The 16,263-nt window shown below is 47.5% G+C and overlaps 1 protein-coding gene across 1 annotated transcript in view; it reads right to left on the bottom strand.

Moving 5' to 3' along the window:
• Positions 1–11,095, bottom strand: part of BGN (biglycan) — a 107,793-nt gene extending 96,698 nt beyond the window's left edge. The window contains exon 1 of the mRNA XM_053297576.1: positions 10,969–11,095. The gene's annotated coding sequence lies outside the window, so the exon portion shown is untranslated. The remainder of the gene's footprint in view (positions 1–10,968) is intronic.
• Positions 11,096–16,263: the final 5,168 nt, after the last annotated feature.

Below are 16,263 nucleotides of genomic sequence, written 5' to 3'. Positions count from 1 at the left end.
CGTTCACAAGCCATTGCAATCCAGCCTCAGAACGGGGCCATGCAGAGAGGAGCAGGCTTAGTTCTCAATGGCTCCTGCTGCATCCTATGGGGCAAAGTCAATGGGGTGCAATCCATAAGAAGGCTAGAGCAATAGATAAGGAGGCTCCACCCAAAAGACTTGGGTCTCCAGCCGGAAGGAGCAGTTTTAGCCCGCTTTCCAACTCAAGATGGCATCTTCAAGTATACTTCTTTACTTGTATTTTGGTATCTTGTATCCAGTAGAAATTTAAGGATTTTTGGAATGCGATTTTCACTGATGTTTTCCTCAGTTGGTTGTCCATCACTTTGGGCCCTCTGGCTAAAAGTGGCATATAAGTAATTTTTCTTTAATAAATAAAATAACTTACATGGCCCCATGTAAGTTAATCACTTCTATTAACTACTATGAAGAGGGCGGGGGGGGGACTGTGTTTGAGGAAACCCTTGCACAAGGGCAAAACCTGCCTCCCCCCCTCCCCCCGCTATCTTGGAAGGACCTGGATTTCAGTCAGAGAGACCTCATGCATCAATAGACTGCACCACTCCTGGGTTCTTGCCATCTATGGATCCTCTTTCCATCCCTCCAGTTATAAGGATTGGCATTTTACTAGTACAGGGGTGTGGCTTCCCCATAAAGCCATGTGAGGGAATGGTTTCAGGTGGCAAGTGCAGGGGCGTAACGATAGGGGGGGGCAGGCAGGGCACGTGCCCTGGGCGCCACTTGGCAGGGGGCGCAGAAATGCCATGTGGACCCCCCCCCGCGCTGCCCCCACCCACCCAAAATTTTTAATTTAGCTTGGGCGGGCCGCAGCGGCGCCCCGGCGAGCTCAGCTCCGGCCGGGCGCCATGCTGTCTGCCCGATGACCGACCTCTTCCTCCTGGCATGCCCGCCCCCGCCCCCGCCACTTGCGCATGTGGGGTATTTGAGGGACCGCCTGCTCCCAAGGGTTGCTGCCCGCTTGACAAGGACATCTGAGGGGGCCCTGCTCCGGGTGCCGACAATGAGGGAGGCCCGGCTTTCGTGCACTCGGGACAGGGCCTTCTCTGTTGCTGCCCCTAGACTCTGGAATGCTCTCCCAGTGGCCATTCGTTCCTCGGACTCCATCACAGCTTTTAGAAAGCTTTTAAAGACTTGGCTTTTTACCCAGGCTTTTACATAATTGTTTTTACTGCGGCTTCTCTGTTTTTATCTGTTATCTGTTGTCATGTTTTTATGCTTGTTTATATGTTTTTAGCTTGATGTTTTTATTGCTTGATGTTTTTACTGCTTTTATTGTATGTTTTAATTTTTGTAAACCGCCTTGGGGTTTTCTTTTAACGAAAGGCGGTATAGAAATGTAAAAATAAATAAATAAATAAATGAAATGCGTCGAATCACTGGGTGCTGCATTGCACGCTGTGGTGGCTGGCGGGAGTAGAGCGTGTGTTTGCTGCGCAGCGCTGCTGGCCTGGCCGAGGGAGCCGGCGACGACTGGAACGGCTACGGGCAGGGGGCGGCGGCGGCTGCTGCCAGCGCCATGCACGGACCTGCCGCAGCAGGCTTGGCCTACAGCCCTGCCAGAGACTACCACCTGCACCCGCACCACCATCACCCCGCTCAGGGCCCTCCGGCGCCCTCCTGCGGGGTCCCCCCTTCCGCAGGGCTGATGCAGCCTCTCAACCTGCCGCCCGGCTCGGAGCAGCTCTCGCCTGGTGGCCAGCGGCGAAACTTCAGCGAGTGGATTCGGAAACCCACGGCGGGGGGACCCGGTAAGGCAGAAAGGCAGGCGGCGCCGTCGGGGGTTGGGGGCGGCGGCTCTGCTCCCAAAGGAGAAGCCCCGAGCAGCTGAGGGTTGCCTGGTGCTTGCACCTTCCCCTGGAGGGTGGGAAGAGCACGCAGATCTGTTCCTTTCATCTGCGGCGGGACGAGAGCAACACGCTCTGCATCTGCCGAGAGACGCGCTTGTCACGCCTTTTCCTTCGTAGGTCCCAGCCAAGGAGAGAGAGCTCCGTTGTAGGGGCTGAGATTTCTGATTGCCGAAGGCTTAAGCGGCCCTCTCCGTAGTGGGGGACTGACAGCAGTCCACTGGGGTCCCTGCAGGGGGACGCAAGGATCTCTTGGGCCAGTCCTTCTGGAGAAGGGGCTGCTGCTGCTTAGACACAACTCTGCCCCGCAGACTTGAAGAAAGGAGCCCGCGCCGTCGCCTGCGTTGCACAAGAAAGGGTGACTCAGGCCGACCCTCAACTCTGTGAAGCCGGAGCACGCGGGTTCGGCAACCCAGTAGTAGGCTGTACTTGTGTGTGCTTAGCGTCCAGCCCCCTTGCAACGGTGCAAATATGCCCCATTGAAATGAAATGAATAGGACTCCTTTGCTGCCAAGTCAGCTTGCGGGGTGGGTGGCGTTCAGTTTGCCACCAGCCGCCTGATGATCGTATGCTCACTCGGTACAATGTTCAACTGATTAAGATCGAGCTTACTCTCGAGTAAGTGTGTGTGTGTATGTTTAGGATTGCCTTCCTTTGATTTATAGGAGCCGGTCGGAGCTTCGATTTATACGCCGGTCTCTTGGCATTTCTTGGCACTTAAGGCAGCAGTCCTATGCACCCTTGCATGCAAGTAAGCCCGGTTGAACTCTGTGAGGAGTGGACATGCTTAGGATTGGGCCCTTACATGAACCAGGCTTGCACAGTTAACGAGGCTGGTATGCAGGAATGGATCAACCTCTCAACCCTGAAAGATGGGTGTCAGATGTGTGTGTGTGTGGGGGGGGGCGCAATTTCAGTGCTTGCCGTAGGCGCCATTTTCCCTAGTTACGCCTCTGGGCAAGTGCACCAAAGAGCAGTGAGTGTGGGCCCTCCCCCCCCCGCCATGGATGGAGGTCACCCCACCTGCCTGCTGCCACCACACCCACCACCTCTCTTCTGCTGCCCCAGTCTCTTCTCCAGTTGCCTCTCACAGGCCCCGCCACCCATACGCTCCGCTCACTGCCCCACCCCCTGGGCCAGAGTCCAGCACGGGCCTGCACCCCTCTTCCCCTCAGCAGTGTGCTCGGTCACTGCATACTATTAATTAATTAATTAATTAATTACATTTTTATACCGCCCAAAACGCGAGTTCTCTGGGCGGTTTACAAGACAATAAAAACCAATAAAAAGATTAACACATTAAAATTTAAAATGTTGAAACTATTAAAACACAATTAAAACACACACAATTAAAACAACATCCAATTAAAACCCTGGGTGAACAAAAGCGTCTTGACTGCCCTTTTAAAAGTGGTAAGAGACGGGGAGGCTCTTATTTATTTATTTATTTATTTTTACATTTCTATACCGCCTTTCATTAAAAGAAAACTTATTTCAGCAGGAAGTGTGTTCCAAAGCCTCGGGGCAGCAATGGAGAAGGCCCTCTAGCAAGCAACATGCCTCCATCTTTACCAGCTGGTCTGTCTTTTGCTGCCATGCTGCGCCACGGTGCGCACGCTCCCTCCCATGCCATCTCTTCCCTCCAGCACCAAGCTTGTGGGCTTTGTCTCCTCCATGTCAGTGCAGCACAGCAGTGAGAGACAGACCAACCAGCAAAGATGCTGCCGGCTACAGCTGGACGGAGAACAGAGTGCACCGCCGAAGGTGATGTCCATGCGGGAAGAGGGCCAGCAATCCGTCCTGAGCTGCGTGCCAGGGGGCAGTGAGGTGGAGAGGCAGAGGGTGGCATCAGTGCCAGGCTTGCTCAGGGGAGAGAGTCAGCAAGGGGTTGCAGCAGGGGGTTGCAACTCACCCCAAATGAGCCACTTCACATGCTAGTAACAATGCTTGGTATTTGTATGGCACATTTCCTAAGAGCGCAAACTACACAATACTACTACTACTACTACCACCACCACCACTATGGATATTTATATACTGCTGTTCAACCAAAGTTCTCAAAGCGATTTACACAGAAAAATAAATAATACATAAATAAGATGGCCCCCTGTCCCCAAAGGGCTCACAATCTAAAAAGAAAAATAAGGCAGATGCCAGCAACAGATACTGGAGGGGTGCTGTGTTGAGGTTGGATAGGGCCAGTTGCTCTCCCCCTGCTAAATATTAGAGAATCACCACTCTAAAAGGTGTCTCTTTGCTCAGGTAGCAAGGGTAAATACTTCTAATCCATGCTACTGCAATCCAGCCAGGAAGGCCAATATTATGATCACATTAAAATGGAGGGTTGTGGGATAGGGGCTGGCCTACCTAAGATCACCAAACATGCCCATAACTGAGGTGAGAGCTGAAGCAGGGACTTCCACTCACTTGCACCTCTCTTTTCATCCCATCTTCATTTGAGCCTAAAATGCTGTTCTCTCCGCTGAGGAGGACGCTCTGATCCTTCCCCACAGCTAGGCCCCATTAACCACCCATCCAGCGTAGGGAACAGTTAATGCCCAGCTTGAACTCCAATCTCCCTCTGATCTGGATCATAACAAAGGCACTTCCTGTTTGGGGAAGGTCAGGGGGGCCAGCGGCAAAATGTTGGCTTTGGCTGCGGCTTGTGCTGTTCCGCACCAGGCTGGCCTAACCCCGTGCCTCGCAAATTGGAACCAGCTTTGGAGGGCACGTCACAAAGGGGCCCCCTCCCCGTCCACCATTCCCAGGACAAGCAGAGCGGAGCTGTGTGGTCGAAAACGGCCAGAAACGTATCTTAGAGGGCTGAAGTTGCTCTTGTGTAGCGATCCAGCAGAGGCCTCTGAGGGGAAGGCAGCGCTCTCTTCTCAAGGGTCTCTCCACTAGCACTCATTGCTTGTCTACACAGGACAGAGTCGCAGACTAAGGACTATTTGGATTGGAGCTGCACAAATTGAAGGGCAGCTGCTAATTCTTCCCTCTTCCATTTCCCTAACTTAAATCGCACCCAACAAGCTCCTGTTACACAGAGAGGTGGGGGGAGACCAGGGACTGTTTTAGACAATATTCCCACACCCCCGATTTGACCCACACCATTAAAAAGCGGCACGTTCTCAGATGCGCTGACATCTTCCAGGGGGATTCTTTTATCATGTGCAGAGGATGTCCTCTGAACTACCAGGCCACATGCGGCTCAAATATTAGTACTTGTAGTGTTTCCCCAGTTTAGATCCATCCTACTATTATCTGTCAAGGAGAGAAAGACATCTGCTGCTGGTTTGGGTGATACTTTTCTCTCCACCAACACCCCGTCTGCCTGCCGCAAACCAGCTCATGTGATTAAAAGGGTGGAATGTACCAAGAGCACATGGACTGATTCTGATAGGGAGGGAAATAGGTTTTGTTTGTTTGTTTGTTTGTTTGAACATATTTTTATACCGCCCAAAACCTAGGTCTCTGGGTGGTTTACAACAAAATAAAAACAGAAAACAAAATGTAAGTTAAAAACAAAAACAAGAAATTTAAAACACAACAATTTAAAATGTTAAAAACAATATTTTAAAACAACATTAAAACAATTAAAACAATATTAATTAAAAGTCTGGGTGAACAGATGCCTCTTTAAAGACTTTTAAAAAGCTATCAGAGATAAGGAGGCTCTTATTTCACTAGGGAGGGCATTCCAAAGCCTCGGGGAAGCAACGGAGAAGGCCGGTCCCTGAGTGGCCACCAGACGAGCTGATGGCAAATGCAGACGGACCTCTCCAGCTGATCTCAGTGGGCGGTGGGGTTTAGGACGAAGAAGATGTTCTCTTAAATACCCAGGGCCCAGGTTGTTTAGCGCTTTATAGGTTACTAGTATTTTTCAGCCCGTTAAAAGAATGGGCGCTAGTGGCACTGGGTGGTGGGGTACCTTTAAGAGCAGCGGGAGGGTTTACTTACCCCTCCCGCCGCTCTCTCGCTTGCCGCCGTAATTATCTGATTAACTGGGGCGGCAGGACACCAGCCGCCCCCGCCGACCCCCCCAGATTAGGGGCCAAATCGGCCCAAACTACTGCCGCCGCGGCCGCCGCCCACCCGCCCGCCCTCCCAGCTGCCCGAGTCCTAACCTTCTACGCCGATCAGGGACCCATAATTGGAGAAGGAGAGAGGAGCTCACAAATAGAGCTCCTCTCTCTGCAAAGCCTCGGCCCTAACTGGCGCTTTGGGCGCAAAGGACGCCTGCTTTTCTCCTTTCTTCCTTGCATCCAGATCATACATGGTCACTAATATAAAAGAACTTGGTCCAGACCTATTTTGTATACTGACTAATGAGCATATTTAGTATATAAATCAGGCCTGGTCTGTAACACCCCCGCATCTGACATCAGATGCCGGGGGGGGGGGTGTTGTCAGGGCTGCAAGGCGCAGCCCCTGAGGGGTGGCAGCCCAGGTTCTTTGAACCCATTCGCCCAATGGTGGCTCCGCCCCTGTGCACAATGAGTACCTCCGTCTTATCTGGATTCAGTCAGTTTGTTATCCCTCATCCAACCCATCACCAACTCCAGGCAGGCATTTAGGGAGGTTATGCCCTCTCCTGATGATGCTGACATGGAGAAATAGATTTGGGTGTCATCAGCATACTGATAGCACCCTGCACCAAATCTCCTGATGATCTCTCCCAGCGGTTTCATGTAGATATTAAACAACATTGGAGACAATATGGAGCCCTGGAGAACACCATACAAAAGTTCAGAATTTGAAGAAAAGCAGTCTCCAAGGGACACCATCTGGAACCTGTCTGAGAGGTAGGAGCGGAATCACCGCAAAGCAGTGCCTCCCACTCCCAACCCCTTCAGATGTTCCAGAAGGATACTGTGGTTGATAGTATCAAAAACCGCCGAGAGGTCCAAAAGGACCAACAGAGTCACACTTCATTCACAACTGGAGATCATCCATCAGGCCGACCAAGGCAGTCTCCACCCCATAGCCAGTCCAGAAGCCAGTTTGAAATGGGTCAAGATAATCAGTTTCCTCCAAGACTGTCTGGAGCTAGGAGGCACCACCCTCTCAATTACCTTGCCCAGCCACAGAAGGTTGGAGACAGGCCTGTAGTTACTCAGCTCTGAGGGATCCAAGGTAGGCTTCTTCAGAAGCAGTCTAATAATTGTCTCCTTAAGACAAGGAGGCATTCTACCTTCCCTCAGAGATGCATTTATATTCTCTGCCAGGCCTTCTACAACAACCCCCCTGCCAGATAGTATAGGCCATGTCAGGCAAGGGTTAAGAGAACAGGTGGTAGTCCATACCATTCCAATCAGCTTGTCCACATCCTCAGGAGTCACAAACTTAAACTGATCCAACCTAACCACATAAGAAGAGTTGCTGGACACCTCCACATCAGACACTGAAGTAATTGTGGAGATGGAGTCTAAGTCAGCCCGAATACAAGATATTTTCCCCACAAATAATTTGTTAAACACATCACAGCGGGTATTTGATGGTTCCAGATTCTGATTCAAGGGAGGAGGGGCACATACTAGCCCTCTCACAACCCTGAACAACTCCACCAGATGTGAACTTGTGGATGCAATACAGGCAGAAAAGAGTCACTTCTTTGCCTCACGTATAGCCTGAGCATAGGTCTTCAAATGAGCTCTATGTTGCAATCTGTCGGATTCAAGACAAGTCTTTCTCCACTTGCGCTCCAGTCGTCTACTTCGCCACTTCAGCCCCCATAGTTCTTCCGTATACCAAGGGGCCAGTTTTGAAGGGGGTTGGAGAGGACGCTTAGGAGCAATCATGTCTATTGCCCCGGTGAGCTTGCTGTTCCAATTCTCCACCAGGGCATCAACAGGATCACCAGCAGAGCCAACACTAAATCCCTCCAAGGCTTAATGAAATCCTGTTGGATCCAATAACCTTCTCGGGCAGATCATCCTAATAGGTCCCTCGCTCCTGTGAAGGTGGGAAGTGATTGTGAGTCCAACCTTAACCAGATGGTGGTCTGTCCATGACAATGGGAAAATCACAGGATTCCCCACCCATGGAACACCACCCTGATCAGAGTGAAAGACCAAATCAAGCGTGTGACCAGCAATGTGTGTCGGTCCTGAGACCACTTGAGATAGGCCCATAGTCATAATGGCCGCTATGAACTCCTGAGCCGCCCCAGACAAATTGGTCCCAAAATTAACACTGAAGTCCCCCAGCACCACAAGCCTGGGGGACTCCAACACCAAACCCGAGAGCAAGTCCGTCAGCTCGGTTAGGAACTCTGTTGAGCAGCGGGGCGATCAGTACACCAACAGAAGTCCCAGTCTATCTCTGGTCCCCAAACTTAAGTACACACATTTGATATGATCCGACACCTCAACAGGGATCCTGGTAAGGGAGATATTGTTCTTATAGACCACAGCCACTCCATCTCCCTGCCCACGGTCCCTCACCTGCTCCTTATACCCTGGAGAGAGAGTACCCTGGAGGGAGAAGCTGGGACCACACTGGGCCCCCAGGCTGAACATTTGAGGTGCAAGTGGGAACCACTTTGGCCCAAATTTGGTACAGTTGTAGGGACACATAGGGAGACTTCAATGGCTTAGTATGTGATGATGTCATCCACCCCAATTCAAGACGGCAGATGTGTGAACATTTGAGGCACAAATGGGCTAACTTGTGAACCACCTAACCGATTTGAACCAAATTTGCTATAGGTATAGGGAGACAGGGACAGTTCAAGTGCGTAGTTTGTGATTATGTCATCCACCCGGATTCAAGATGACGGATGTGTGAACATTTAAGGCTGAAGAGGGTTAACTTGTGGGGTGAGTAATTATCAATTAAGATTATACGAGGGGGTATCCAAAAGTTTTAATTATCACCATGAAATAAAAAACATACAATAGTCACTTGCAGTGGTCAAAGTTAGTTCTTCTCCACGTAGTCTCCCTGCAGAGTCACACATTTTTGCCAGCGTTTCTTCACCTGTTTCAAGCCCTCTTTGTAGAAGTCCTCCGCTTTGCTCGAAAACCAGTGTTCCACTTCGAAAATGACATCCTCTCTGTCGTCAAATCACCGACCACGAAGTAGTTTCTTCATCTCGAGAAAGAGGAAAAAGTCGCTTGGCGCAAGATCAGGCGAATAAGGTGGATGCTGCAAAAGTTCATAGCCTAACCGGTGGGCGGCGACAACGGATGCTTGGGCCGTATGGACGGGTGCATTGTCGGCCAAGAGACGGACGCCTTTGCTGATCATACCATGTGTTACTTACTGGTAACTAATGGAAGTAAAGGTAGCATGGTAGCTTATATGAAGCCTGTCATTAATGTGCTGTTAGATCTATAGATGCATCAGTATAGCCTCCACATAAATAATCTGGACTTTGTTTCATTATTATTCTGGTACTCTCCAATTCCCATTAAGAAAAGCATTTTAAGAGTGAGTTGGTGGCAGCGAAGTAATCTACTGGAAATACAGAATAATTTTTATGAGGTGCCCACCCAGGCAGCTCAGCAGGGGTGACTCAGCTATCATTTCCCTCTTTCTCGAGATGAAGAAACCACTTCGTGGTCAGCGATTTGACGACAGAGAGGATGTCATTTTTGAAGTGGAACAGTGGTTTTCGAGCAAAGCGGAGGACTTCTACAAAGAGGGCTTGAAACAGGTGAAGAAACGCTGGCAAAAATGTGTGACTCTGCAGGGAGACTACGTGGAGAAGAACTAACTTTGACCACTGCAAGTGACTATTGTATGTTTTTTATTTCATGGTGATAATTAAAACTTTTGGATACCCCTCGTAGTTAAAGGAAAGTGGGCAGATTAGTTCTTACCAGAACAACTTGTTTGAATTTCTCCCCCTCCTGACAATTAAAAAGACAAAAATGTAGGGATGTCACTTGATTAAAAAGAACTTAGTTGATTGTCAAAGTTTTAGTAAATTGTGACTAGATGTGCAGACTAACCAAGATTTCTAGTGAAAACTCACATCATTAGGTATATTTTTCAAGAAAAGAAGATAACTGGGCTTTTTCGGCTTCTGCAACAAAAAAGATGAACCACAAAAATACAATCACAATACAACACAAAATTGTAATACTAGGTTTTCATGCTGCACTTTGAATTTCAGACAAAATGATTTGTTGATGTCTGCAAAATCCAAGGATGTTTGAAGCTTACTGTGACAGTCCGGGTTGGGGTAGGGGGGTCACTCTATGCTTTCCTGGGATCTACCCTCAGTAGAGAGATTGCTCTGAACCCAATTTAGGAGCACGTCACTCCTTCAAGGTAGGCTGCCACCAGCTGAAGACTGATCTAAAGCCACTGACCAGGTTCAGACATGATTTCAACAACCTAAAACTGTCTGACCAGGAACTTACAGGCACTGTACAGCCGCAGTCCACACAACCCATCTCTAGACAAACAATGAGCCCTTTCTCACGAGCAGTGAGAAGGGCTTGAAGGTGGGCTGCAGGGGAGCCGGGTTAAACCTACCTTTCCCACAGAAAATCGAGTCACCGTTGCTAGGTGTGCTCCCCATGTGCCCAGATGATTCTCCACTGGCCCTGCAGCGAGGAGGGTTGGGGGCAGGGATGAGTGATCCTGACCCACAGAGTGCCAATAATGAGCTGCGCAAGTGTGCAGTGCATCATGGGGAACCCCCTCCCCGAGCTGTCCACAATTTGTCAGCCATGGCTGCTTAAACAATCGGAAACAATGAGGTTAGGAGAGCACTCACTCTCCTAACCTCATTTGAAAGGGAGGCTCGGTAAGCGGGTTTGCCACTGTGGTGCCGCCGGGATTAGGTGGATCACACATGTGTGCAAAACTGGCCTGGGCTTCCTTAACCCGGTGTTGCATGCGCGTGTGAATAGCCTCAATTTATTGTTCTAAGAACAAACCATCAGTAATGCATCACCTTAAGAGGTACATTGGAAAGAGTTTTGTGCAAATAAGCTTCCAGGAGCTTTTAAAGCCACTTCTAATTATATGAAATTTATTAAATAAATAAGTGTTGCACATAAATTGGGGGGAAATGGGGAGTAAAGAAAGGCACACAGGAATTCAAAAGAAAATACAAAAACATGAACTAACTAGCAATGAGTTTTACCTTAGTCTAGCAGTAGGCAAATCCTTGGCTGAGCGAGCACTGATCTGTACAACTTCTCCCTTTCTGGACACCAAAAGTAGCTGGTGATACGGTAACTTAGATTACTCATGACTGGACTGGTGACAAAATGGTGGGAGCAACTGAGTCCCTATTTCACAGTGATTAAAGAAGGGAAAGGCTTTCCCACTCTTTCAGAGATAGACAGCTCTGGGATCCAATTGAGAGAGCCAATGTATCTCTGATGTAATGTTGGTTTTAGGCCAATCATGGTTGAGGTTTTCCCTCTAAACTGGAGGTTCCTCCTCCTTATGAGTCTGAACTAAAGGAGGTCTGGTTTGAACTGGTCATTATTGTGAACAAGAATTGAGCTTGATGGCTCTGTCCCTTCAAAGACAAAAGCAAGAGATTGTCCTCATTCAGTAGAGGGAGGAATATCCTCCATTCAGAGCACTCAGGGTGGAGTGGAAGTATCAGGCATTCTTGAGCTAAGATGGAGATCTGTGTTTGTTCACCCTTGTTGTTGTGCCGTCAAGTAAGTGTTGACTCCTGGCAACCACAGAGCCCTGTGGTTGTCTTTGGTAGAATACAGGAGGGGTTTACCATTGCCATCTCCCGCACAGTATGAGATGATGCTTTTCAGCATTTTCCTATATCGCTGCTGCCTAATATAGGAGTTTCCCATATTCTGGGAAACACACCAGCAGGGATTTGAACCCGCAACCTCTTGCTCCCTAGGCAAGTTACTTCCCCACTGTGCCATTAGGTGGCTGTGTTTGGTCACACTTACTGACAGCAATTCCGGCAGCACTGGACCAAAATGCATAGCTGGGCTACAAAGTTGTTTGTTTGTTTGTCAAACTGGTAAGTAGAAGCCATTTTTGTTACTGCCTTTTGGCAGCAAAAGCCACTATTCAGGTCTGCCATTCTCCTATAAATCTGATTCTCACTTTGCAATGCATATGCAATATTATTTGCAGTACGCACAGAAGAATTTGATGTTTGAACAACTTCTCAATAAGAAATTGCAGTGATAGGCAAACACAAAATTTCTTTTCTTCAGCATTCCTACCCCACCCACTGGTACCTTCTCCCTCCATGGGGGACATGACTGGCATCCAGGGTAGCTAGAAACCTGAGAACTATGCCCCAGTTAACTCTGAGATGACCAGTGCGGTTCTGACGGCACCCCTTTTCCATTGTAGCTCCCTACCCCCAAATATTTTTTCCACCTGACTTATAGCTTTCGTCTTCATCCACCAAGCAGCTTAAGACAGGACTTCTCAAACTTGGGTCCCCAAATGTTGTTGGACTATAGAACTCCCACCACCCCTCAGCCACAATGGCTCAAGGATGATAAGAGTTGTAGTCCAACAACATCTGGGGACTTGTCTTAAGACTAGAGTTGCCATGCTTCCCAGAATTTTGAGTTTCGCCCGGATTTTAAGCATCTCATCCAGATTGCTTGGCCCACCCAGATTCGCCCGGATTTCAGCTTTTATTTAATTTAAAAAGAAAGAAAAAAGTTAAGCTCTAGTCCTTGTAGGAGCAGAGTTATGGAGCAAAACATGCAGTCACTATTCTGCTCAAAACTCATTTTCAAACCAATTTACATAATATGCAAATTAGGCACCCAGATTTGGAAAACCAGAATATGGCAACCCTTAAGATATATCTGTGCAACCTGGAACTTCTTTCCAACTAGCCCTCTTTTCCCTACGGTTCCTGTCTTTAATTGCATTATAAGCCTGTAGGCAGGGCCTGCTTTTATTTGCATCTTTGTAGAGCACCTAATAGACCGTAGTAAAAGACTGAATTGTGCAGAGATTCTGGTTCAAATTCCATGAATTCACAAGGCAACTTCAGACAAGCCACTTTCTCTCAGGCAGCCTCTATTTTCTTATCAGCAATATATATGAGGGATAATAAAACTGCCACTTACTTTACAATGTTTGCCTCTTGCTCACATTAATGCACTCTGTATCGTAGTACTAGGAGAGAAATTTCACAAAATACCATCTAGCTTGGCTATGTCCCTGCGGTACAGGTGCCACTGAAACAACTGCCCATGTTTTGCTTTATTGTTTATTTTATAAGGATATTCGAAATAATTTTATCTCTCCTCTTTTTAGTAAATGATCCTGGCCTTACTGATATGTTTTATCTACGACATTTATAGTCTGACCACAATGATGCCATTTATCCATACGTGGCTAAATTTTGTTTTATAGCCTGCAAAATACATCAGCAATGTCTACCTTGATGTAGCCTCTTACCGTTTGCTATAAATTGTATGATGATTGCTATCTGCTTGATGGCCGTAATAAAGAATCTATCTATCTACAGTGTTGTAAAGACAATCCTTTTACAGAGATTCCAGGACAATGCATTGGAAGCACTTCAAACATCTGAGAGTGTTGTATAAATGCCAGATAGTAATACTACGTTCTGATTGGACAGCAACTCTACACAGGAAGTGGAAAGCTTGTCTGTCTGCTCCCTGAATTGGTCTTTGTCCCCAGCTCTTGTCCAGGACCAGAAGCAGGACCAAGAGGCTGTGGTGCCTGAGGTGAGGTGCCAAATGCTGCCTTGCCCCTTGACCCTGGTGTTGGGGGCCAGCCCCTTTTCAAAACCAAGATTTGCAAGATTTGCAAGAGGCACGGGAAGAAGTGAAAGTTATTAGCAACAGTCTCCTTTTCTTTCCTCCTACTTCTTGCAACTTTGCAAGGGTCAGCAAAGCTTTGCAAGGGCCACAAAGAGGTGCTTTGATGGCGGTGGGAAGCAAGTGGCAGAAGGAGGCAGATGCAGGAGTCTGTTACCACTCTGCTGGCACCCCAGAAATCTGCTGCCTGAGGCAACTGCCCCACTTTGCCTCATGCAAGCACTCCCCCCTCCTCTTTTTCCTTAGAGAGGAGAGCTGGTCTTGTGGTAGCAAGCATGATTTGTCCCCTTAGCTAAGCAGGGTCTGCCCTGGTTGCATATGAATGGGAGACTAGAAGTGTGAGCACTGCAAGATATTCCCCTCAGGGGATGGAGCCGCTCTGGGAAGAGCAGAAGGTTTCAAGTTCCCTCCCTGGCATCTCCCAAGATAGGGCTGAGAGAGATTCCTGCCTGCAACCTTGGAGAAGCCGCTGCCAGTCTGTGAAGACAATACTGGGTCTGACTCAGTATATGACAGCTTCCTATGTTCCTGTGACTGCCCTGTTCAGGACCTTGCCTGAGATTTTAGCACTGAAGAGCTGAAGTGTCCAAATATGAGCACATCATAGAAAGAAGCAGTGTGACTGCCAACAGGAAAAGAAACCGCGGACAATGATTCGAGTGAATTGTGGGTGCAGGAAACGACACCTTTGGAGTTCTAAACCCTTTATTGAATTGCAGTACCACACAAATGACAAATCACAAAAACAAACATCACCTCACCACCTTTCCGTGAAATACAAGGGTCTTTCAGACAGCCCAGTTATTAACACTAGAGGATTAAGTCTTCCGCAACAATTCACTTTACAATTTAAGAAGAAGAAAAGCCCTCTGTACTACATAGTGTAAATATGTTCCTTTCCCAACCCTTCTGCAGACCCCAAATCCTAATAAGGTGACTGCGGAATACTAATCTTGCTTCCCCTGCCCCCTCCCACCCCAATATGTACAATCCACTTTGTCCTCCCTCCTGCTCTCTGGATTCCCACTGATCTCCCAGCCTCAGCTACTGTGCTCTGGTACCAATCAAAAGCCCATCAGGGCCTCCTACCGCCTGCCTGAAAATCCTCCCAAAAAACAAACCCGAAAATAAGTGATTAAAAAAACCCCTCTTACCTCTAAACCAAGAGGAACAATGGTAAACAAATAGAAAACAGTGAATAAATGTGCTGAAGGTGATGTCATATTGTCACAGATAACCATACAGACTACTCATGATGAATGTTATTACTATTATCCCTTAATTACTCTCATGTAGCAATTGAGCAGTTCACAAAAGATGAGGCATAAGCCCATGCTGCTTTGTGAGATTCTTTCTCCAGACTGTTCCCATGAGCAATTCAGCAATCAATAGCACAGTAGTTGAGGCTGGTAGATCAGTGGTGAAGAGGAACAGTAGCAGACCGTTTCAAACTTTCTTCAGACTGTTCCCATGAGCAATTCACAAAAGATAAGAGGTATAAACCCATGCTGCTTTGTGAAAGAATTTCACAAAGCAGCTTGGGTTTATACCTCCTATCTTTTGTGAATTGCTCATGGGAACAGTCTGAAGAAAGTTTGAAACGGTCTACTACTGTTCCTCTTCACCATCAACACTACAGTTCCTGCTTTCCACTGAGACATGATCCAGCTTGACAAGCACAGTGGCTTTGTTCTCTTTTAGACTACACGATGCTGGTTGCTTCCACTTCATTTGTTACTAGTAAAGACTTTGGATTACTATCTTCATTCAGACTACTTATTTGATTTTCTTGCTACATATACATTGGATTGCTGCAGGTCTCTGGACCGACATGTTCTAATTTGCAAAATTGGACAGTTTGTTATAGTATTGGTCATAGTTTTTATGGTCTGCAGCAGATGTCCGTCATTTTTGTATGAATACCTATTACTTTCAATTATATATATGCATTACTGGAGAGTAATTAAGGGATGATAGTACTAACATTCATCATGAGTAGTCTGTATGGTTATCTGTGACATTATGACGTCACCTTCAGCACATTTATTCACTGTTTTCTATTTGTTTACCATTGTTCCTCTTGGTTGGGGGGGGGGTTGGTCACTTATTTTCGGGTTTGTTTTTTGTCAGTATTTGTGATCCCCGTAATTAACCAAACTTCCCCAGGAGCATTCCCAGATGGGGCTTTTCGCTCACTTCGCCACAGGAATGGAGGGTGCGCATTCGTACATCGGCCAGATTCGTGCTGAAGTCCATGTGAGATATTGGGGAGCACTTCACACACAATTCAGGTTTCTAATTGCATTTTAGAGCCTAGCCTGATTTATGTCTGGAGTAAAAAAAATCTACTTTTTGTGGTGGTTTTGGGGGGCAAATTCAAACTCACAGTAAAGCCTGCTGTCTGGGGAAACTCCAGGTGTTTGAGTCTGGCAGAGGGGAGCTAAGAACTCCTTCTTTCATAGAAATAGTGCGTACTAGATAGATGAATATATTTAAAAACTTGTGAACTGTCTTAAGAAGAAAACTAATCCACATGAGATGATCTTGATGATGCCCCAAAGAAATGCTACTCATACCTAGAGCTGTGTGTACTTGGTTTGTAAGAAAAGAGAGTTAAAATTCTGTAAATGGACAAT

Source organism: Hemicordylus capensis, chromosome 2 (genome assembly GCF_027244095.1).
Source record: "Hemicordylus capensis ecotype Gifberg chromosome 2, rHemCap1.1.pri, whole genome shotgun sequence".
In the NCBI taxonomy this organism is placed as follows: Eukaryota; Metazoa; Chordata; class Lepidosauria; order Squamata; family Cordylidae; genus Hemicordylus; species Hemicordylus capensis.
Note: the sequence above shows the minus strand (reverse complement) of the source record. Positions and strands in the feature narration are given on the sequence as shown.